This window comes from Myxine glutinosa, chromosome 5, assembly GCF_964187855.1.
Source record: "Myxine glutinosa chromosome 5, kmMyxGlut1.1, whole genome shotgun sequence".
NCBI classification, from domain to species: Eukaryota; Metazoa; Chordata; class Myxini; order Myxiniformes; family Myxinidae; genus Myxine; species Myxine glutinosa.
The window spans coordinates 133,557,790-133,583,371 of NC_136265.1; positions in this window are offsets into that span (position 1 = coordinate 133,557,790).

Sequence of the window (25,582 nt, forward strand, 5' to 3'; positions counted from 1 at the left end):
GGGGAAAGCTCAGGAAATTTATTCGGCGCTACCAATGGACCAATGTGCAGATTATGAGGTACTGAAGAAGCACATCCTCAAAGCCTATGAGTTGGTTCCGGAAGCTTACAGGCAAAAATTCAGGAATGCCAGGAAGAGGGAGAGTGAGACCCATGTGGAGTTTGCCAGAGTGAAAGAAAACATGTTTGATCGGTGGTGTGAGTCAAAAGGAGTCGGGAAAGACTTCGAGAAATTGCGGGACTTGATCCTGGTGGAGGAATTCCAGCAGTGTGTCCACGAGGACATCAAAGTGTACCTGCAGGAAAAGAAGGTACCAAAGTTGTGGGACGCAGCCACCAGGGCAGATGATTATGCCTTAACCCACCGAATAGGGGTCCAGGAACCTAACTCCTCGCCTAGATCTCCGCAGGGGAGGTGGGGAACAGCAGGTGCGGAGAACGACCATACATGGCGGCGGCCTCGAGAGGATTATGGGGACAACTATGATACCCCACCGGTTCGAAATCGGAGGGAGGAGGGCCCAAGACAAACTTATAGTTCGGGGGGCCCGAGGCAGACCACGAGTTTTTCCTCCGGGCCTACTTGCGCTTTTTGCAAGAAACCTGGACACTTGATGTCCAGTTGTTACCGCAGGAAAAGCGAAGACCCAGAGCGGAGTCCGACTACTACGACTCCAAACGCAATGGCCATTGTGAGAAATCGCCATCAAAAGGGTTACCAACCCTTTATTTCAGAGGGGTTTGTGTCACGGGATGGAGCCTCGACTAACCGGAAACCGGTTAGGATATTGAGGGACACAGGGGCACATCAATCTTTAATGCTTGAAGGCATTTTGCCATGGTCCGAGGAGACGGCAACGGGGGATAGTGTTCGTTTACAGGGGATCGGGGGCGGTGTTAGTGCTCCCCTTCATGTCATCCATTTGGAGTCCGATTTGGTGTCAGGACCGGTCACCGTCGGTTTACAAGCCACGCTTCCTGTAGAGGGTGTATCTGTGGTTATTGGGAATGATTTGGCCGGGGGTCAAGTTTATGGTAACCTGAGGGTTGGTAAAGAGCCCAGCAGGGAAAATAACGCCACACCAGCTCGGGATGGCGACAAAAGTGCCAAGTTATTTGTAGGGGGACTGAACTTCAAAACAGAGGAAGAAGTTCTGACCTCTGTCTTCAACAGATATGGGCCGCTGGTGGAAGTGCGGTTGGTAAGAGACTGGGAAACGCAACAGTCAAGAGGGTTCGGCTTTGTCACGTTTGCCAGCACAAAAGACGCCAGAGAGGCAGAGAAGAATTGGAATGGCAAGGATTTGGAGGGTCGGACCATAACAGTAGGGAAGGCATTTCGTAGGCGTCGAGAGGTCTACAGGAGAGGACAACTGGGCGGTAGTTTTGGTGGTGGCCGAGAAGGAGACCGCTATTCATGGGACTACAGGGACCAGTGGTCCCACCATAATTATTAGGGAAGTTCTGAAAAGTTGAAGCACTGAAGGCGGCGGAGCCGCCGAGCCAAGATTCCTACACGAATTAACCGTGAACGCCGTTCCTAAAGGCGTCCAGGCAGGGAACTTTCATGCACGGACTAACCGTGAACTCCACGTTCCTCAAGGCGCCCATGTAGAGAACTTTCCTGCACGGACTAACCGTGAACTCCGCGTTCCTAAAGGCATCCATGTAGTGAATACTCGGCTTGGCCTCCCGGAAAAAGTGCTATCGAGTTGCGTAACTTTGGATCTGTGATCAACCCCTTAACCTTCATTCCCAAGATACGGACGGGCAAAGTCAGAGGGTCCTGAGATGGAGTTTGATTTGGCAGGGACAAGGTCGTTGTTGGTACTTAGTCCAGAGGGAGTAATCTGGAGGGGTTGGGGTGAAATTGTGGTTGCTTTATTTTTAAGTGATAACTGTGCCCGGGGGGAACGGATAATGTGGGGGGGGGGGGGGGGGTTGAGTTATCTGGTTTGTTTCTCCAAATTGGCCGGCAAAGAAAGTTTTCGCTGGGTTCAAACTTTCTTTCTTGAAGGGGGGGAGTGTTACATATTTATGGGAATGTATGTGAAGTACCATTCAGGTTGCTTATCCGTGTGTATTATATTAAGGGTTGTTGTGATGGGAGGGTCAGGAGCCCTTCGGAACCAGTGGCCGGAAACGGAAGTGGCCGGAAACGGAAGAAGAAAAGACACGAGGAGAAAAGGACGGGGATTCTTCTTCCTCGCCCCGGGACGACGAGAAGGTGGAATCGACCTTGCGCTGCGCGGAACAAAGAGGCGTTCCGAAACCCGTTTGGCGAGAGGAGTTACCTGGACGCGTAATTACCTTTTGACACGTCAAGTCCCCGTGAGTTCGTGCACGGAACCAAGCGGTCGCACGTGGGGCCGCGCACGCGCGTTGCAAACCGCTCTTGGTTTGGCCCCGTCTACAAGGACGCGTACGGGTCGCACGTTGAGCCTCGCTCGCGTTGCAAACCGCGTTTGGTTTTTGCCCCGTCTACAAGGACGCGTACGGGTCGCACGTGGAGCCTCGCTCGCGTTGCAAACCGCATTTGGTTTTGCCCCGTTGCTTGGCAAGGAGGTGCGCTGCAACAGCTGTCCCCGGTACGAGACGGCACGTTGGAGCACGTCCGCCCGGGGTTCGTTCAACCGCCCGTGTGCGGAGACGAGAGACATTGTGGGAGACATTGACCACGGAGGGAGTCAGGAGTGGGGCTCACGTGAGGAATATATAAGATGGCCATCTTAGAGTTTGTGTAGATGAGTATACCTTTGTAATATTGACTGTGCATTGTTGATGGTTGTTGATTGCTCAAAGAATATATTATTGATTATTCCGGATCCTTGGTGTGGGGTTTCTTCTTGACCGGAATTCATATTGATTGCGTTACGAAAGCGAATAAACCATATATCTTTCTGGCGGGGTCCCTCCCACGGTCCGGGGGATCACCCAGACCAGGTAGTTACCGGGAGGACCACGTAACATAAGCAAAAAGAAAGCAGGCACGTTTATTTACAAGCACATAAGACGCAGGTGACACAGGGAAAATACTAGCTTATCTAACAGTCTTAATTAACCCAGGACAGAACAAACAGAACACTGACTCACGCGGGGAATGCCAGGAATGGCAGAAGGTGGATGGCTGGAGGTGAACGCTTGGTGGAGCCAACACGGAGCTTGGTGTAGCCAACACGGAGCTTGGTGGAGGGGAACGCTCGGTGGAGCCAACACGGAGCTTGGTGGAGCCTTGGTGTGACGGGTTCTCTCTTCTCTGTAAAAGCTCAACCGTCTTGTCTCTGGTAAAAGCTCAACTCTTCCAGTCTCTTGTAAAAGCGAATCTCTCTGACTCCTCTCCACGGCTTGGGCTCCCTTGTGTCTGCCGGTAAAAACTCATCTCCTTTGGCCACACCCCTGCCTTGGGTTATATAGGCCCCCGCCCCTCAACCTTTGCGAACCTCCCCGACCGCTCTTCCTCCGCCCTCTGTAGCCAAACCCCTGGCTCATGGTTGGTCGAGCGGGGCTGGTTCACTCCTCCCCCTCTATGACGAGGTGGAGACACGCCTTTCTTCCCCAACCCTGCCTCGTGGCCAATGGCGGCAATTGGATCGGAGGTAATTGGTGATGGGAATGGAAGGGAATCTATCTCTTTCACTGGTGCAATGGAGTACTTCAATTAATGGGAGACACAGCCTTACCCTAAAACACAGAATAAGAGATAACTATCAACAGGTATATTCTATTACTTGGCTGACGTGTATGCTTGTGGACTATGGGACGCCCTTTTGGTCTTTACACAGCTCCGGAGGCAGGAGGCACAGAATAAACAATAATCACAATAATAAAGCACACAATAAAAAAAATATACAGTCCTCATATCCGCAACACTGCACCCTCCTCCTCTTAGGCACGTCCCGGGCCTACAACTTTTATTTAGTGTGACACGTAGGTGTAGTTCCCTCTACTTTTAACCTGACCCTGAGTGCGACAGTTTTAAAACATAAATAAATGTGTCCCGCTGCTCCATTGCACCCTGCCTAACAGACTTACGCCCACAGTTAACCGAATTGCGGAATGGTCTTCAAACTAAACACTGACGGTGGGGAGCATTATTTACACTGACGCTATTTTTATTTACAAAACTAACCCAGGACCTGTAATTGTTCTTTCTGGGGGGGAGACAGTCTGTTCTGCATCAATGCACCATTAAAGCACCCAAAAACGCACCAAAGCACCCTCAAGCACCAATCGGTGCTCAGTCATCACTGTTCATGAATAAAAATAACCAAACAACCCCAAACCCTGCAGGTGATCTCTTGCTCTTCGGCTCCCTCTGCTGGTTATTATTATTTCTTCCAGTTGTTGTCATTCCTTTGCTTTGCTTACTGGCGGCCTATTTTCAATAAAGTGTGCCCAATGTGTCCTTTTTATTTGCTTTATTTATGGCCCACAGGGCCGACTATGTGTGGTTCACCTGTGGGGCATCGGTGCCCTGTGGCCAAGGTCCGCCAGCAAGATTTCGGGCCCTCATGGCCGGTTCCAGCAGAGGGGCCATGCCCCAACCCATGGGGTCCATAGGTGGTGCTCGGCCACAGACATGTGGTCCATAATGTGGTGCATCGATGCAGACAGCTGGTTCTGGGAATTTCGGGCGCACAATGGCCGACCCACGCACGCTCCCCTCGGCGCCCAACGGCGCACAGGTCATGTGGGAGACAAAAGGGGAAAGACAATTGAGCGAGGGGTAAGGTCACAAGGGTACACATCAATAAGGCAATGCAAGGCGAAATGCGTACGGAGGGCGAAGTGAGAAAGCTCGTCCCTACCGTACGTCACCCCCCTGTCACCTACACTACCCTTGCCCTTACCCCATATGTACAAAAATCTACACATTTACAAATTCGTCACTACTGTCACGTCTTCCCCATATTTCCCCTATACCAAATTCGTCTCCACAATCCCTCTACTTCAAAATTTGCCATCTCCAATTCATCATCAATCCTCATAAGGAGGGAGAGATGGAATTATGCACAATGTCACACCCACGTCATGATGCGTCTCACAATCCAAACATTTGCATCATAAAAAATAATCAAAACATGGCATGGTGTGGAGTACCTGTCACCTCAGGTGAGTGGATGCAGATGGTGCGAGGAGATCCTTCATCCTAACTATTTTCTAAATGACTTTAACACACTTTACACTACCCGGGGTCTTTCCCTGCCAATCCATTGGCCAACTTACACTATGGGTTCTAATAACCAATTCCCATTGGCCAAACTGTGGTGCTTTTCAATTTGGGGTCTCACTCCCCCGATTCATCTCCCGGTGCCCTCGCACAATTTCCGGGCTGTGGCGTGTACCTCTCCCAGCGGGTCTACCCACCTGCACACCTCCACCACTGCAGTTGCCTCCGAGCTTACCTGCTCCTTACCCTAACCTAACTACCTGGGGAAGGCCCTCTGGCGCTCTCCCCACTCGGTGCCCTCTCTGGCACTGGGCTGCCCGATCCACACCCGGGATCCTCAGGCACCCACTGACACTAACGGCTCCCAGAGCCCACCTGCGGCCTCACCTGGCCGACATCCTCACAGTGGTGGAGTGCCCAACCAACTACACACACTAACAGGCTACACGCCCAGCCATTTCCAGGACACTGATGCACCCATCCAAATACCATTCTTTCACCTCGCACCACAGATGCCAATATCCAACCACAATTTACCTATACCCTCTACCTAACACTTGCACTACCCGCCCCGGGTATCCGTGATGGGGGTCCACTCTTCCCCCATTCACACCTTCGCACCATCCACTCCACTCCACAATTTCCACCATACTCACTCCACGACCATCCATTCCAATACTCCATACCATTTATTCCATACACCTGTCTTTCATTCACCTGTCGTTGCACACCTGTGCAATCCTACCTGGTGCCACCTGCACCCTCCTCCTCTTCCTGGACCAGTTGGTCAACACAACACACAATCACCACTACTCCCTCATACACTGCTCCACACACCTGTTCAGTTGCACACCTGTGCAATCACACCTGTTCAATCACACCTGTTCAATCACACCTGTTCAATCCTCACACACACGGCATCATCTCAGCTAACTACTCCCCTCTGAAACTTGCGCTTCCCAGTCGTCCCTTTAAACTATTGCGCTCCCACGTCATTATCATCCATACTAATCTACCTGCGTCCCCACTACAGGTATCAGTCACTAACTAAACTTAACGTCACCTAATGTCATCTTCGCTAGATCCCAACAATATAACCTAACCCACCCGGGCTAGTTTTCACTGCCATACACCCCATAAGCTATTGCTCCTTTGCCCCACGTCTGTGAGGGATGGTGGATTTGCCATCCCACCACATCGGGGGTCTCTCACTATCAATTTTGTTCGTCCAGATTCCAACCAATTCAAAAATTTTCCATTTACTGCCAATTCTACCCACCTTTCGAAATTTCGTATCAATTCACTATCACTATTACCATCACCATCATCACAGTCCGCTATATCCTAGTGTAGGGGAATTTGTATCGGGGGACTCAGGACTCCAATGACCGGACACAGGTTTACAAAAGGTCTGGTTTATTAACTGTATTTACTTCATTCCAATTACCAAAATGATACCGCATAATATAATGGATCAGGTTAACTCTTTTCGCTGGTCCTTCTCGTTCAGCCGATGTTTCCTCCGCCACTCCCGTTCGGTCAGCGCTTCTCGTAGCAAGTTGTTACCCAACGTTTGCTCTCGGTTATATCGCCAAACTGGACTTAATCCTCTCTCCGCTGATGCCCCGAGGTCATGCATTGCACCGAGTCCTGGCATCAGCTCGCTCCCCTCCTGCTGTGATTTCCATTTACACAGTAGGGGGGGTGCTCTAGCCTGGGGCCTTGACCAGGTGTTTCAAGAGATTACCATGTTCATGCACATTCTGACACTCATTTACAAACTCGTCTTTAACAGAGTTTGCATGTAAAATGTATCTGCTTTGTTACCAGGTTAATTAATAAGTTACCAGTGCCAATTAATAAGTTACACTGAGTTACACTTCCACAATTCCCTCATTTTTTTGTTTTTGTTTATATTAACCATTAATCTAAACATCAATATAAGTAAACAGTCAATCACTACAAGTAAACATCATTACAAGTATAAGTAAATAATCATAACTTTGGTAATCAAATTCCCTTAGGCATACACCGTCATCCTGCAAGAATCACAAAACATTTCGTTGGTCATTGACTTCTTCCATATTGTTCAATCTATTGCATTTGCATCACAAATATATTTTCAAAACAACACTTCACCATCACCAAGATACAACAATTTCACTTCATTTTCAAGTTTTGTAAAGCATCTGCACCATCTGGAAAAAACGTTTGCCTCCACACACATGTTGACTTTGTTTGAAAGGAAGGGCTGATCACTTGTGTTTGAATCCAGGTATGAAACATTTTCTCCTAATGTCTTCATAGCTCCTGCACTACTTCGTGTAGGATTTCGCTGTTGTGGTAACACTGCGGAGTCATAGACTGACCCTTCTCTCCATGTAGCATTCTTGCCACTTTTTTTTTGTGAACCATAATGATTCCTTGAACAAGGCCTTCGCCCAGTTGTAGTCAACTTGCCTCCTCCCTCATTATGAGTGGGCAGCAAGTATTGGTGTGACGTTGATTGGCCAGCAAGATGTGGAACAGGGATGCCGGATGCATCCACAATGATGTTGGGACCATGGTGTTCAGGTCATCCATGGTCCATACCAGGCGTGGCCCGCAGAATCGCGCACAGCTGTTGTGAAAAGGCACAGCCATTGGTTTGCAGCTTCATGCTGGCTCCCCGGAAGTTGGTGAAGTAATAACATATGTCCCCGCATTTCACAGAGGTTGCAGGTAAAATGTCGTTGTCCTGCAACTTCTGATGTGATGAATGTTCGAAGCCTTCGAACAAGAGTAAGTGATCGCCTTTCTTTCATATGTTGCAGTGTGATCCAGGCAAATGGTCACATAAATTTCCTTGGTGAAGGTAAGCATTCATCTCCAAGTTACACGGGAGAATGTCTTCATCATTCTTTGAGAAAGAGGGTGTATGCCATGATTAACTTCATTTTTAGCCACAAATTTTCTTTCTCGAACTTCTTCCCAATTCCGTTAGCACTCCCTTCAAAATGTGATCTCATCTTATCCTTATGCTCAGTCACATCTGAATCTGCTTTCCGCACACACTGAATCAGATAGGGTACATCTTACCATGAAACAGCATAATCATGTATATCTTCCGACAGTTTCACATTCAACAATTTGCTGTTTTTCCTTAACACAAAAAGTTATATTCATTTATATGCGTCACACAAATAATATTCAATCAGGTATGTATTTTATTACTAAACTAAGAATAGCATCCACAATTGCTTTCAGGTTAATATAGTTCAAAAATTAACTCATGCAGGTATTTTAGCACTACTCTAAGAAAATAAATTGTATATGATTACAATCACAAACGGGAATACCTAATTCCCAACAACAATTTTCCCAAACCAACAAATTAAGCATAATGTATTATTACCATAATTCCTCTCCACTTTTTTCCTTTTCCCTCTTTTTCCCTTAACATTGTGGCACTCGTGGTGATATGAGTTCACTGATATTGTAATTGACACAACTCATAACATTGTCGTTATGCCATTATCTTAATTCTACTGTATTCATTTGCAACATCACTTGATTTAATCTTTTAATCTCAGTATTTATGTCGCCATAAAAGTCTTCCTTTTCTGGTTCCACATTTCTTTCCTCATTTGTCACTTCATGCGTTATCATCGTGTTGTTGGTTACCTTATTCAAACACACCGTCACTAAGGCTTTCAAGCAAGCCACCACTAAAACAATTGCCAATATAACTACTAAACCAACAAACAAGTCTGCTACTCCTTGTATATATTCATACCTATGACATAGTTATATGTCGATGACATTTAACATTATATACCAAACTAACAAGCTTCCTAAAAGGTAAATAAAGAAAATCCCTTAATATGTAACATAATCAGATTATTTGTCTTACCCTGATCCCCCTATCTCCCGGGGTTGAACTCAATCCCCTGATCATGAGTGTAGTTGTGATACATTTTTCACTCATGTTGTATTAATATCAGCAGGTAATTGTATGTCATGTAGGCAAATAAATGTCACTATCCCAAGTAGGAATATCACATGTTGAAAATGTAATGTTTATCAATGCAAGGGGTGTTAAAATGTAATTCAAATGACTGTAAATCACGACTATCATTTATCTACCACTGAATGTTCTGCTGGGCTGCTAGGTGCAGCCTCATTTTCTGTGGGATCGTCCACCTTAGCCCCATGTGCTTGTTTGCAATGAGGGGCATGAATCCAACTTTCTATTTTGGGTCCATCTTTTTTTCTATTCTTATCAATCTCCTATGGTTTATCATTTCGTTCCAAGATACCGCAACCAAAGGTTTTAACCAAAGCTCTACCAAACTATTTCCAGTTTGAACAAAAAATGCCAGTGAAACAATGATTCGAAGAATTAACTTCAAGGGGTCAATAAATTTATTCTATAGCCAGATCTAATTTTCCCATCCAATAGTTTGCCTTGCCACATGTCATATTATAACACCTTAATAAACCTTCGAAAAATGTTTCCCATCTCAACAAATTTCCTTTTTTTTTTTTTTTCAAATAGCCATGTGTAACTTACGTATTTAACTACAATTTCCTCTCAATTTGTTTGGCCCAACTGGCCGCAAAAGTGGCTGCCAGCATGCAGTACCGTTTTTTATCTACCAAGGAAGTGTTCCACACAAGACCTCTACCAAAATGTTGTTTGTAAAAAACAAATCTGGGATTTCTGATTACATGGATGCACCCTCTCAGGACATTTTCAGGCTGCTGTTAACAATCCACTACGATAACTTAATTCCTTTACCCACAATCAAATAATTAGTACAAATTGAGGATATTATCCCTATCACATTCTTTTATAGATTCATTATGTTGGATCTAATTTTTTTTTTTTTTTTTTTTTCCCAATAATTTTCCACTGCTGTAAGGCGGAACAATAGCTCTCATAAGTCTTAGTAATATCGTACTTAATTTGCCCAGCAGCGAATAATTTATTTACTATCCTTTCTCATCTGTTAACCAGTGACTTTGTTTAAACTCCAGAACTGAAAACCCACAATAGTTCAAACCAGCAAAATTTTCTTTACTATTTTCCCATATCATCTATGCCTAAAACACATCCATACATACAGCACAATTTATATGCTGATAAAATTCAAGTTTATATATATAAAAATCCGTGAGCAGAGTACTCTGGGAAGTCAGTGTAAGACCTCTCCCAAATTTGGCTAATTTTGTACTCCCACATTTTTATGAAGCTCATATCCATAAATAGCTTTGATTCTCATATAAATTCTATCAAAATGGAATCTCAAGATTACTCCCAATTTTCACTATCACTGAAATTACTATCAATGAATGGCTGCTCATAACCCAACACATCAAATCTTTATATTCCATCTCCCTTGACAAAAGAGATAATGTTCATAATCAAATTTTATTTCTATTTTATTTTACGGATTCTCTGCATATTCAATCCCATCCACATAAAACTATCCATTTCCAGACAGGCACACTGTCGGTGTCAACAATCTTGTAAGATTGATACACAAAACAATAAAAAACACTAACATTGACACACAAAAAATACACACACACATGCATTATGCGTATTTGTTTGCGTTGGAACTATTATTTACAGATCAAGATGGGTGTCAATTTTATTTCAATTTCATAAAATTTGTCCTTCAATTTTAGAAATGCTAATACACAAATGGACCAAAAAGTTTATTCTTAGAAAAACCCCTATGATGTCACATTGAAATTACCCTTTCAGTTCCCACAATAATTTATCCAAATTTGACTACACACCCATTTACATGTCAGTCGACCACTGACTTATCAATCATGCGGAACACTAGTCCGAAATTCCCACCTGATCATGACGTGACCCTTGTCACTTGGTTTCAAAAATTTGCAAAGCAATTGTTCCAACTTTGTAAATTTAAAATTGTGTGCCCAACATAAAAGATCCAATTTCGGCATGTGATCAATTAATTATCAATTTGCTTACAAGCAAAAGAAAAAATTAATAATTCTTGCTCCGAAAAACTTTTCAGACCCAAGAATCATCGACAGTTATTCATGTTTGTCCAGTAATCTAATTTGTTGAGGCCAATCGTCATTTGGGATTTGTCGCAATGAAGGCCTAATCATTGTCTGAGGTATCGGTCAGCACTGGTACCCTTGATCTTGGTTTACCCTATTAACTTGTCTTCCTTTTGGTATACGGACATCCTCTTTTCCAATGTCCCATCCGTCCACACTTGAAACACCGGTTTCTGTCGTTGTCTGATCTGTGCAACTGTGCACTTGTATTGCTGGGCTGCATCTCTACATCCCTGAGTTGCCACTGCAATCTCTCGTTATCTCCTGAAACACGAAAAAATTCTCTGTACCGTCCTTTTTGGGGAGACGACTGGAAATCTGATGGGACAACTGTCACTTTCATTCCTAATTTCGAGGGCAGTTGTGCATTTGTCTCCTCCACTGTATCCTGTATCCTTTTTATTTTAAGTTCTAGATCCGTTATCCGTTCTTGCTGTTCCCGTTGTCTGGATTCACCATCCCAAAGATGGAATGCAAGCCAGTCTACCGTTAGATTCTGTCTCTTCCTGGCTTTCAATCTTTGTTCCAATCTTTCCAATCGACTTCGCTCAAATGTACCATCTCTTGGAAACTCCTCATCATGTCCCTTTGTCCACAAATACCAATTCTCGACCTGCCTTATAGCTTCGGCACCATAACGGTCGTACATATGATGTGTACAAGTACCTTTTTGTGGAATTTCTGGTTGTCCTTGTGTATTCTTGCAGGCTCCATTTCCCATTCTGCCTTTTATCAAAGTAGCGTTGGATGTGTTGTAGCTTGTTCCAGGTTCCTTCAAAGCTTCACTCGTACTTCCAGGAAGGATCTCTCCACCTGTTCACACGGTGATTTCCAGAGAGTCTCTCTCAGCTGTGGCTTTTGCACAATCCAATCTCACAGATCAGTATTTGCAGATGAGCCGGAGGGTCAGTATGAAATGGGTGAATCCTCAGGTGTCCGCTCTGTTTGATGGGGAAATCACACAATGGTAACCGCACATATATATCTGTATATAAACTCACCACCTTGCTCAATTTTCCCAGGTTGTCTCCACATTGATAATATCTCGCAAAGATACCAAAGCTTCTTTCCTGAGACCGCATTTTCATCAATCAAACAATCAATATATTCAATTCAATTTATTCAGTTCAATTTATGCAATTAAATTCAATCAATTAGATTCAATCAATTAACAATTCAATCAATTATTCAATTTCAATTAATTCATCAATATTCATCAATAAATCAAATTAATCATTTTGAATGACTCCTTGCATAAGCCCTTTCCCCAATGATGTCAGGACAGGTCCATCCATTGACTGAGATCGACTCTCATCGGTCGTCACCTCTGGTTCGTACCTCATGTCAATTGATGAATCACCGTCCTGTCCTAGGGTCATATCTGACATATTTCCCCATTTTGCCTGGTCTCCACAAATTTTCTTTGCAACCACTAAAGGCAACTCATCCTTCATTCGTGAGACAGCCAAAATGGATGGCAGATATTAAAGTTCATTGGAAAAAAAATCTCATCATTTTTTCCTTTAATAGTACCCAAAATCTCTTGGCAATTTAAATTTCGTAAAACTCCTGAAATAAGACTGTCAAATTCCTTCAATCATGCTAAATTTTGAAACTCCATCGCTTGTAACACCCAATTTATCCCATAGGGCTTGAAAGTTCTTTCCCAAGTTCATGCAATCATTCTGCATTTGAACCCTATGATATCATTCATAATAATCATCATGATTTTATCGTCATGGTCATATCATAGTCATCTATTTAAACGAACATTTCCTTTATCACCACAGCTATGTGGTATAATCCACAATAGAATAAAACTGTACATAGCAACAGGCTACCTCATGGCCACTTAGTATACCTATTGACTATAAGTCATAACAATATCGAATAATCATTGAACAATTCAAAAATCGCTTCCACTGCTCCAGCCGCAGCATTCGTCATTTTGTCTGCTCATCAGCGTGACCAAAACGAAATAAAGGGAGCTCAACCATTACACAGCGCTTTTAATGGCGCATGCCATAGGAACTCAACGCAATTTCGACTCGGCCAGAAAACGAGCAAATTTTGCAGGATGTTAACTGGAATTAGCCGTGAAAATATATCCAAAATACACAAAAATACCCACCCACAAAAATAAACAACAAAACCCAAACAAACCCAAGGTCGACCATATTACACAATTAAATTACACATTCAATTACTCATTAAATTACTCATTAAATTACTCATTAAATTACTCATTAAATTACTCATTAAATTACTCATTTCAGCATCGTATTGATTGCTGAACTGTTCATGGGTTTATACACACCTTAAAAGAGGTATGCTTTGTGGTGTTGCCCACCTACCACGTTTAATTAAATTAATTGATTGCTGAACTGTTCATGGGTTTATACACACCTTAAAAGAGGTATGCTTTGTGGTGTTGCCCACCTACCACGTTTAATTAAATTACATCATTTCAGCATCGTATTGATTGCTGAACTGTTCATGGGTTTATACACACCTTAAAAGAGGTATGCTTTGTGGTGTTGCCCACCTACCACGTTTAATTAAATTAATTGATTGCTGAACTGTTCATGGGTTTATACACACCTTAAAAGAGGTATGCTTTGTGGTGTTGCCCACCTACCACGTTTAATTAAATTACATCATTTCAGCATCGTATTGATTGCTGAACTGTTCATGGGTTTATACACACCTTAAAAGAGGTATGCTTTGTGGTGTTGCCCACCTACCACGTTTAATTAAATTACATCATTTCAGCATCGTATTGATTGCTGAACTGTTCATGGGTTTATACACACCTTAAAAGAGGTATGCTTTGTGGTGTTGCCCACCTACCACGTTGAATTAAATTACATCATTTCAATTAAAACATCGCTTCTACTGCTCCATCCGCAGCATACGTCACTTTGTCTGCTCATCTGCATGACCAAAACGAAATAAAGGGAGCTCAACCATTACACAGCGCTTTTAATGGCGCATGCCATAGGAACTCAACGCAATTTCGACTCGGCCAGCAAACGAGCAAATTTTGCAGGATGTTAACTGGAATTAGTCGTGAAAATATATCCAAAATACACAAGAAATACACACCCACACAAATAAACAACATTTATTCCGTTCAACAGAGCAAACATTTCCTCTATCATGACATGCATGTCTTCAAAATTATATGACCAAGAGAAAAAGTAAAATTAATTAAAACTGCGGGCAGTGATGATCCGGGGACCATACCGCTCCATCCTGATTGGACGAGTGCGTGCTAGAGTCGTTAACAACGACAGTCCAGATCCGATTGTTCAAAATTTCAACTCAATCGATCGAAAAATGAACGCAGGGATGCATTTTAAAGGTGCAGTGGCACTAACTGAGTTGCCACGAATATGGCCACGAAATTGCCAATATGGCCATCACAAAATATTTTCCTTAATCAATTGGCTCATAGCATAACCAATCTGCAAGTATTTCATCCGAAGATGTGTCTCTGAGGACTTTTAATTAAATAAGTCATTTATAAATCAACGAGTTAATTTATTAAATGATTAATCAATAAATCAAAATTTTCCTTGACAGCCATATCACTCGGTCAGTGTCATGTCCAAATATCAGCTTCCTTACTCAAAAGGTGCCTGAGTTAATGTAATGTAATTACTGTAATAAGATTACTGCAATTACTGTATTGATTACTGTAATTACTGTAATTACCGGAACTGTAATTACTGTAATTACCTCAGGTAATTACTGTAATGTAATTACTGTAATTTAATAAGCAATGTAATTAATTAAATAAGTACTTCATTAATCGCTAATAATGAAATAATTCCTGAATTCTTATCCGATTCACTTAACATTTTGAGTGTCCCCAAAACGTTGGAGCAAAACGTTGCAACAACGAAAGTGAAACGTTGTAGCGACGTTGTGGAAACGTCAGCAAAACCCAACAAACAAGAACAGTACACATTTCCTGTAATTATCTCCCATAATCACAACAAGAACAGTACACATTTCCTGTAATTATCTCTCATACTCACCAAACAAGAACAGTACACATTTCCTGTAATTATCTCTCATAATCACAACAAGAACAGTACACATTTCCTGTAATTATCTCTCATACTCACAACAAGAACAGTACACATTTCCTGTAATTATCTCTCATAATCACAACAAGAACAGTACACATTTCCTGTAATTATCTCTCATACTCACCAAACAAGAACAGTACACATTTCCTGTAATTATCTCTCATAATCACAACAAGAACAGTACACATTTCCTGTAATTATCTCTCACTAGGGCATGCCCGTACTATATATATATCTAAAATTATATCCCCCCCCTCTATTTACATGAAATGGTTTGGGGCATGAAATGTTTTGGTCTATTCGCAACGCCAAAGCGAACGGCGAACGCTTTACATGAAATGGTTTGGTTCATGAAATGTTTTGGTCCATTCGCAACGCCAAAGCGAACGGCGAACGGCTTGCGAGTACAGTGACAACCCCCCCCCCCCTCTATTTACATGAAATGGTTTTTATTAGTTTTAAAACATAGTTTAACGCCAACATAGCGGCAACATAGTTTGCAAACGTGAAATAAATGAATACGCTCTCAAATGTGCCATCCGAGGCAGAGTGTGTTCGCCACGTTCGGCACACGCGATAGCTCGCTGCTCTCTGATTGGTTGAATCGTTTTTTGGACATAGCTCGGTAAGTAATTGTCCGATTAATATGAAACCTTGAAAAGGCACATCCTCGGGTCCCCAGCAATATACCTGGCAAGTTTAAAGTATATCGGACCCGTGGTTGTCGAGAAACAGCGGTCACAGACAAACGTACAAACAAACAAACACACAGAGATTACTGGAATTATAGATAGATAATCACAACAAGAACAGTACACATTTCCTGTAATTATCTCTCATAATCACAACAAGAACAGTACACATTTCCTGTAATTATCTCTCATAATCACAACAAGAACAGTACACATTTCCTGTAATTATCTCTCATAATCACAACAAGAACAGTACACATTTCCTGTAATTATCTCTCATAATCACAACAAGAACAGTACACATTTCCTGTAATTATCTCTCATACTCACAACAAGAACAGTACACATTTCCTGTAATTATCTCTCATAATCACAACAAGAACAGTACACATTTCCTGTAATTATCTCTCATACTCACAACAAGAACAGTACACATTTCCTGTACTTATCTCTCATAATCACAACAAGAACAGTACACATTTCCTGTAATTATCTCTCATAATCACAACAAGAACAGTACACATTTCCTGTAATTATCTCTCATAATCACAACAAGAACAGTACACATTTCCTGTAATTATCTCTCATACTCACAACAAGAACAGTACACATTTCCTGTAATTATCTCTCATAATCACAACAAGAACAGTACACATTTCCTGTAATTATCTCTCATAATCACAACAAGAACAGCACACATTTCCTGTAATTATCTCTCATAATCTCAACAAGAACAGTACACATTTCCTGTACTTATCTCTCATAATCACAACAAGAACAGTACACATTTCCTGTAATTATCTCTCATAATCACAACAAGAACAGTACACATTTCCTGTAATTATCTCTCATAATCACAACAAGAACAGTACACATTTCCTGTAATTATCTCTCATACTCACAACAAGAACAGTACACATTTCCTGTAATTATCTCTCATAATCACAACAAGAACAGTACACATTTCCTGTAATTATCTCTCATACTCACAACAAGAACAGTACACATTTCCTGTAATTATCTCTCATAATCACAACAAGAACAGTACACATTTCCTGTAATTATCTCTCATACTCACAACAAGAACAGTACACATTTCCTGTACTTATCTCTCATAATCACAACAAGAACAGTACACATTTCCTGTAATTATCTCTCATAATCACAACAAGAACAGTACACATTTCCTGTAATTATCTCTCATAATCACAACAAGAGCAGTACACATTTCCTGTAATTATCTCTCATACTCACAACAAGAACAGTACACATTTCCTGTAATTATCTCTCATAATCACAACAAGAACAGTACACATTTCCTGTAATTATCTCTCATACTCACAACAAGAACAGTACACATTTCCTGTAATTATCTCTCATAATCACAACAAGAACAGTACACATTTCCTGTAATTATCTCTCATACTCACCAAACAAGAACAGTACACATTTCCTGTAATTATCTCTCATAATCACAACAAGAACAGTACACATTTCCTGTAATTATCTCTCATAATCACAACAAGAACAGTACACATTTCCTGTAATTATCTCTCATACTCACAACAAGAACAGTACACATTTCCTGTAATTATCTCTCATAATCACAACAAGAACAGTACACATTTCCTGTAATTATCTCTCATAATCACAACAAGAACAGTACACATTTCCTGTAATTATCTCTCATAATCACAACAAGAACAGTACACATTTCCTGTAATTATCTCTCATAATCACAACAAGAACAGTACACATTTCCTGTAATTATCTCTCATACTCACCAAACAAGAACAGTACACATTTCCTGTAATTATCTCTCATAATCACAACAAGAACAGTACACATTTCCTGTAATTATCTCTCATACTCACAACAAGAACAGTACACATTTCCTGTAATTATCTCTCATAATCACAACAAGAACAGTACACATTTCCTGTAATTATCTCTCATAATCACAACAAGAACAGTACACATTTCCTGTAATTATCTCTCATACTCACCAAACAAGAACAGTACACATTTCCTGTAATTATCTCTCATAATCACAACAAGAACAGTACACATTTCCTGTAATTATCTCTCATAATCACAACAAGAACAGTACACATTTCCTGTAATTATCTCTCATAATCACAACAAGAACAGTACACATTTCCTGTAATTATCTCTCATAATCACAACAAGAACAGTACACATTTCCTGTAATTATCTCTCATAATCACAACAAGAACAGTACACATTTCCTGTAATTATCTCTCATAATCACAACAAGAACAGTACACATTTCCTGTAATTATCTCTCATAATCTCAACAAGAACAGTACACATTTCCTGTAATTATCTCTCATAATCACAACAAGAACAGTACACATTTCCTGTACTTATCTCTCATAATCTCAACAAGAACAGTACACATTTCCTGTAATTATCTCTCATAATCACAACAAGAACAGTACACATTTCCTGTAATTATCTCTCATAATCACAACAAGAACAGCACACATTTCCTGTAATTATCTCTCATAATCTCAACAAGAACAGTACACATTTCCTGTACTTATCTCTCATAATCACAACAAGAACAGTACACATTTCCTGTAATTATCTCTCATAATCACAACAAGAACAGTACACATTTCCTGTAATTATCTCTCATAATCACAACAAGAACAGTACACATTTCCTGTAATTATCTCTCATACTCACAACAAGAACAGTACACATTTCCTGTAATTATCTCTCATAATCACAACAAGAACAGTACACATTTCCTGTAATTATCTCTCATACTCACAACAAGAACAGTACACATTTCCTGTAATTATCTCTCATAATCACAACAAGAACAGTACACATTTCCTGTAATTATCTCTCATACTCACAACAAGAACAGTACACATTTCCTGTACTTATCTCTCATAATCACAACAAGAACAGTACACATTTCCTGTAATTATCTCTCATAATCACAACAAGAACAGTACACATTTCCTGTAATTATCTCTCATAATCACAACAAGAACAGTACACATTTCCTGTAATTATCTCTCATACTCACAACAAGAACAGTACACATTTCCTGTAATTATCTCTCATAATCACAACAAGAACAGTACACATTTCCTGTAATTATCTCTCATACTCACAACAAGAACAGTACACATTTCCTGTAATTATCTCTCATAATCACAACAAGAACAGTACACATTTCCTGTAATTATCTCTCATAATCACAACAAGAACAGTACACATTTCCTGTAATTATCTCTCATAATCTCAACAAGAACAGTACACATTTCCTGTAATTATCTCTCATAATCACAACAAGAACAGTACACATTTCCTGTAATTATCTCTCATAATCACAACAAGAACAGTACACATTTCCTGTACTTATCTCTCATAATCTCAACAAGAACAGTACACATTTCCTGTACTTATCTCTCATAATCACAACAAGAACAGTACACATTTCCTGTAATTATCTCTCATAATCACAACAAGAACAGTACACATTTCCTGTAATTATCTCTCATAATCACAACAAGAACAGTACACATTTCCTGTAATTATCTCTCATACTCACAACAAGAACAGTACACATTTCCTGTAATTATCTCTCATAATCACAACAAGAACAGTACACATTTCCTGTAATTATCTCTCATACTCACAACAAGAACAGTACACATTTCCTGTAATTATCTCTCATACTCACCAAACACGAACAGTACACATTTCCTGTAATTATCTCTCATAATCACAACAAGAACAGTACACATTTCCTGTAATTATCTCTCATACTCACAACAAGAACAGTACACATTTCCTGTAATTATCTCTCATAATCACAACAAGAACAGTACACATTTCCTGTAATTATCTCTCATACTCACCAAACAAGAACAGTACACATTTCCTGTAATTATCTCTCATAATCACAACAAGAACAGTACACATTTCCTGTAATTATCTCTCATAATCACAACAAGAACAGTACACATTTCCTGTAATTATCTCTCATAATCACAACAAGAACAATACACATTTCCTGTAATTATCTCTCATAATCACAACAAGAACAGTACACATTTCCTGTAATTATCTCTCATACTCACAACAAGAACAGTACACATTTCCTGTAATTATCTCTCATACTCACAACAAGAACAGTACACATTTCCTGTAATTATCTCTCATAATTACCTCTATTTATATATACTAGGGCGTGCCCGCACGTACGTGCTTGCCCGTACGTGCTTGCAAAAAAAAAACACACATGCGTGCAAGCAACAACAAAACTTTGAAACCACGTGGCAGTAACGACCACAGAACCCCCCTTCTATCTACATGCAATGGTTTGGTCCATTCGCAAAGCCAAAGCGAATGACCACAGAACCCCCCCCCCTCTATCCACATGAAATGGCCCGGTCCATTCGCCGAGCCAAAGCGAACGGCCCGCGAGCACGGCGACCACACCCTGGGACCCACCCGTCCGATTAATTTCAAACCTTAACAAATTTCCCATTCCTTCCCTTCCTGATTTCAAACCTGACTTCCATTAAAATCCCTTCCTTCATTATTTTTCCAAAATAGTGTGAACATTAACCCACACCAAAACCTCTGACATCCCACCATTAACACCTATTTTAAGCGTGCCGAATCAGTAAGCATCACCCCTTCTATGAGCCTCGACCAGAGGGTGGTTGTCACCCACAAACACTCGTCGCTAGCTGTTCCATTGTCTGCCGATTCCCATTCTGCTGTTTTTGTCTCATAATCAGGATAAATTTGGAACAGCCCTTAAACTAACACCAAGCAGATCAATTTTTATATTTAAATATAAAATCATTTAATCATTAATTCATAATCATAAAATCATTTAATCCGTGTCACCCATGCTATCTGTCTGGCAAATTTCGTCAAAAAAACAACAGCACTGGTTCCGTGTCCTGGAAGCGTCCTGCAAAACGCTTTGCTTCTCGCAAAACGTCCGCCAATGGGAAGTAAAGGGAGGGGAAAAAAAAAAAAACGGGAGGAAGAGACAGGGTGCCGGAATGGACATGAGGGACAATGAGGGACAGTGAGGGAGTGTTGGTATGCAATTTTTTTTTTTTTTTTTTTTTTTTTCCCAATCGCCATCTTTCACAGTAATTCTGGACCGGCATGAGGTGGGATTGTCTGTCATGAATTTATTTGTTGATCGAACGAGTTTTAATTTGTCTAAATCCGACCAGTCGTTCCAAAGGTATAAGCCTTTTTGTTGCAATACCATAAATTGGAATGAGGTAAAAATATATATATATAAATATAATTCCCTTTCCCGGTTCCCTGTCGCTCGCCGAGCGCCGAGCGCTTTGAACAAGTGCAAAAAAAAAGAAGTACTTTATACGTGTACGGGTGGGTAAACGAGTGTACCGGCCTTACACGTCCTGGAAGCAAATGGTCGCAAGGTGCACACTTGCTCCGTTTGCTTCCAGGTCACAGTAAGACCCTTAATGACCAGCGCAAAAATACGTATTTACAGAAATCATTTAGAAAAAAAACGAATAAATTGCTACAGTCGTTTATCGAAATCCCATTCGTGATGGCTCACGCCACCTATATCGCGGCATCGGTGCGCAAAGAAGCCCCAGACCACCTGCTCCCCCATGTATGTACCCATAACTTCCAAGTTCGTAAATCATATTGGACAAAACAAGACACACTCACCTTTTAAAGAAGACTTGTTTGTGTGTACAATTGATGTCAGCGGTGCCTCCAGATTGTAGGGGAATTTGTATCGGGGGACTCAGGACTCCAATGACCGGACACAGGTTTACAAAAGGTCTGGTTTATTAACTGTATTTACTTCATTCCAATTACCAAAATGATACCGCATAATATAATGGATCAGGTTAACTCTTTTCGCTGGTCCTTCTCGTTCAGCCGATGTTTCCTCCGCCACTCCCGTTCGGTCAGCGCTTCTCGTAGCAAGTTGTTACCCAACGTTTGCTCTCGGTTATATCGCCAAACTGGACTTAATCCTCTCTCCGCTGATGCCCCGAGGTCATGCATTGCACCGAGTCCTGGCATCAGCTCGCTCCCCTCCTGCTGTGATTTCCATTTACACAGTAGGGGGGGTGCTCTAGCCTGGGGCCTTGACCAGGTGTTTCAAGAGATTACCATGTTCATGCACATTCTGACACTCATTTACAAACTCGTCTTTAACAGAGTTTGCATGTAAAATGTATCTGCTTTGTTACCAGGTTAATTAATAAGTTACCAGTGCCAATTAATAAGTTACACTGAGTTACACTTCCACACTAGCCTCGGTGCGTCATGACATCATTAAACTCGGCTTCGTAAAGCCGAGCAATGAATTCGGGTGGTTTGGTTGCCTGCAGGTTGAATCCGTCCGGCTTTCGGTTCAAGGGAGGTGGTTTGGTTGGACCGAGGCTCCACGCACCATCTCGGCGCGGCACCTTGCGGTCCCGGGCCCGATGGCTCAATCTCCCCCGGTCGGAACCCCGTCCCCACGAGGGGGCACCGTTCCGCCTCCTCCCACTCGCCCTTGAACCGGACCGGTCGCCTCGCCCGGCAAAGCCCGGACTCGACCGTGCGGGGCGGGGCCAAGCCCGAATCGGCAACGACGCTTCGAAGAGAAGCGACGCAGCATCGATCCGCGCCGGGCCTCGCACCCAACCAAGCACCCCTCGCACCGAGTGCTCGCATCGGCTATCCGTCGCTCTAACCACTAAACCGGTTACCATCGGTGCTTTACTTGCATGCTTACAAGCATACGCTACCCCTTTCACCCTCACAAAACCTGGCGTTCCAACGCCGTCCGTACATTCCACCAACGCTCTCCCTGTTACACACCACTCCTCTCGCGCACACTTTGGTCCACACCTCTCCTCCGTTACGTCCTCCGTAACACTCACCATGGGCGTGCACTCTTGCATCCACCCACTAACGCGCTCACACGGGCTCTCCCACACCCGCGCCATGACCAACTCAGGTGTGCTTCCTCGCACACGTTCCACCACCACCTTACTCTCCGTGTCACACTTCGTACACCCCGACGTGCATTCTCGCTCGCACTCGGTTTCACTCCCACACTTTATAGCACACCCACTCGCCGACGCACACTTTTTTCTCCCACGCGTGCCATTTCCACTCACACGGGACCCTTCACCAACGCCCGGGTGCCATATCGATCCCAATCGCGCGACAATTCTTTTGTCGCTAAACATCCATTTACAAAATCTCCCCGCACAATACACAACAGCACGACTCACCTGGGGGATCCTTTTCTCCACGCGAACCTGCAAACTTCCATTCGGGTTAAGCACAGCATCGTGATGTGAGCAGGGACTTTGTACATAATCCATTTCTCCCTGCAATTCTCGGGCTACCTCCGTCATCTCTTCAATTTTAATTCCCCCTACTGCTTTTTCTTTATTAACCTCGGCGACCGTTGGCTTTAATAAAACACCCTCCTCTACCTCAGCGGTCGCCGGCTTTCCCAAACCCCGTGTCGCGATTTCTACCCCCGTCATTGTACCCGTGCTTTTCTCCGCTTCGCTCAACCAGCGCTTTTCGACTCGCGTTACCTCCTCGTGCACCCCTGGGACCCTTTCGCCCAACTTGCGGTCTCTGTCCCTCTGCTCCCTTGCCTCTCTATCGGCCCTCATTCCGTTCGTTGTTGCTTCAATTTGGTTACTCAACCGCTCACTGTGAGCCTCCATTTCCTTACTCAATTTCTCCCCGTTTATTCTCAGCATCTCGGCGAATTGCGCCATGAAGGCTTGCATTTGGACCACCGTTGGTAGTACAAAGGGTGCGGCCGCAGCTGCCCCCTCAACCACGTGCGCGAGGCCGCCATTTTGTGCACCTGATACACCTTCAACCACACCTTCTTTACTCTCCTCCACCATTTTTTTTCCTAAGTCCTGGGTCGATTCTAACCCCGTCTATCTCTCCACCCGGCATCCCGTCGCCTTGAACAGCCATGGCGCGATTTCAAAATTCGGGTTTTATAAAACAAAACAAATTTCGGCCGCTCCAAATTTTGACCAAATTTTTTTTTCCTCTATTCGTTTTTAAAAAAAAATTTGGTCGGGCCTCGAATCCCACTCCCAGACACCAATTGTTACAGGTCGCGGACAGATGTTATAGACCGAGCGGTGGTGTAAGACCGCGACCTAACAAAACTCACCCGATTCACCCAGAACTTTGGCCGTATCGCACCGTAGCTGCTCAATGAGGGAAAAGACAAAGGCGACGAATGCAAAGAGGAAAAAGGAATAAAACGAGAAGACGTACAGACGAGTAATGGGGTTTATTATTTACACACACAAGCAAAAAGGAGCAATTAAGTTTATTTACAACACATAAGACGCAGGTGACACAGGGAAAATACTAGCTTATCTAACAGTCTTAATTAACCCAGGACAGAACAAACAGAACACTGACTCACAGCGGGGAATGCCAGGAATGGCAGAAGGTGGATGGCTGGAGGTGAACGCTTGGTGGAGCCAACACGGAGCTTGGTGGAGCCAACACGGAGCTTGGTGGAGGGGAACGCTCGGTGGAGCCAACACGGAGCTTGGTGGAGCCTTGTGTGACGGGTTCTCTCTTCTCTGTAAAAGCTCAACCGTCTGTCTCTGGTAAAAGCTCAACTCTTCCAGTCTCTTGTAAAAGCGAATCTCTCTGACTCCTCTCCACGGCTTGGGCTCCCTTGTGTCTGCCGGTAAAAACTCATCTCCTTTGGCCACACCCCTGCCTTGGGTTATATAGGCCCCCACCCCTCAACCTTTGCGAACCTCCCCGACCGCTCTTCCTCCGCCCTCTGCAGCCAAACCCCTGGCTCATGGTTGGTCGAGCGGGGCTGGTTCACTCCTCCCCCTCTATGACGAGGTGGAGACACGCCTTTCTTCCCCAACCCTGCCTCGTGGCCAATGGCGGCAATTGGATCGGAGGTAATTGGTGATGGGAATGGAAGGGAATCTATCTCTTTCACTGGTGCAATGGAGTACTTCAATTAATGGGAGACACAGCCTTACCCTAAAACACAGAATAAGAGATAACTATCAACAGGTATATTCTATTACTTGGCTGACGTGTATGCTTGTGGACTATGGGACGCCCTTTTGGTCTTTACACAGCTCCGGAGGCAGGAGGCACAGAATAAACAATAATCACAATAATAAAGCACACAATAAAAAAAATATACAGTCCTCATATCCGCAACAATATATATATATATATTATAGATATATATATATATATATATATATATATATATATATATAATATATATATTTAAACCAAGCATGATATTCTGTGTCTGTGGCCAATAAGGTTTTATCAGGACCACAACAACTGGCCATGTAAAATATGATGGGAGGTGGAGAAAAGGGAGGGGTGTTAGGACGAGAGGGGGAAGGATTAGGGGGGAAGAAGAAGGGAGTTAGAAAGAAGGCTGGGAATTCTTATCTATCTATAATTCCAGTAATCTCTGTCTGTACGTTTGTACGTTTGTACGTTTGT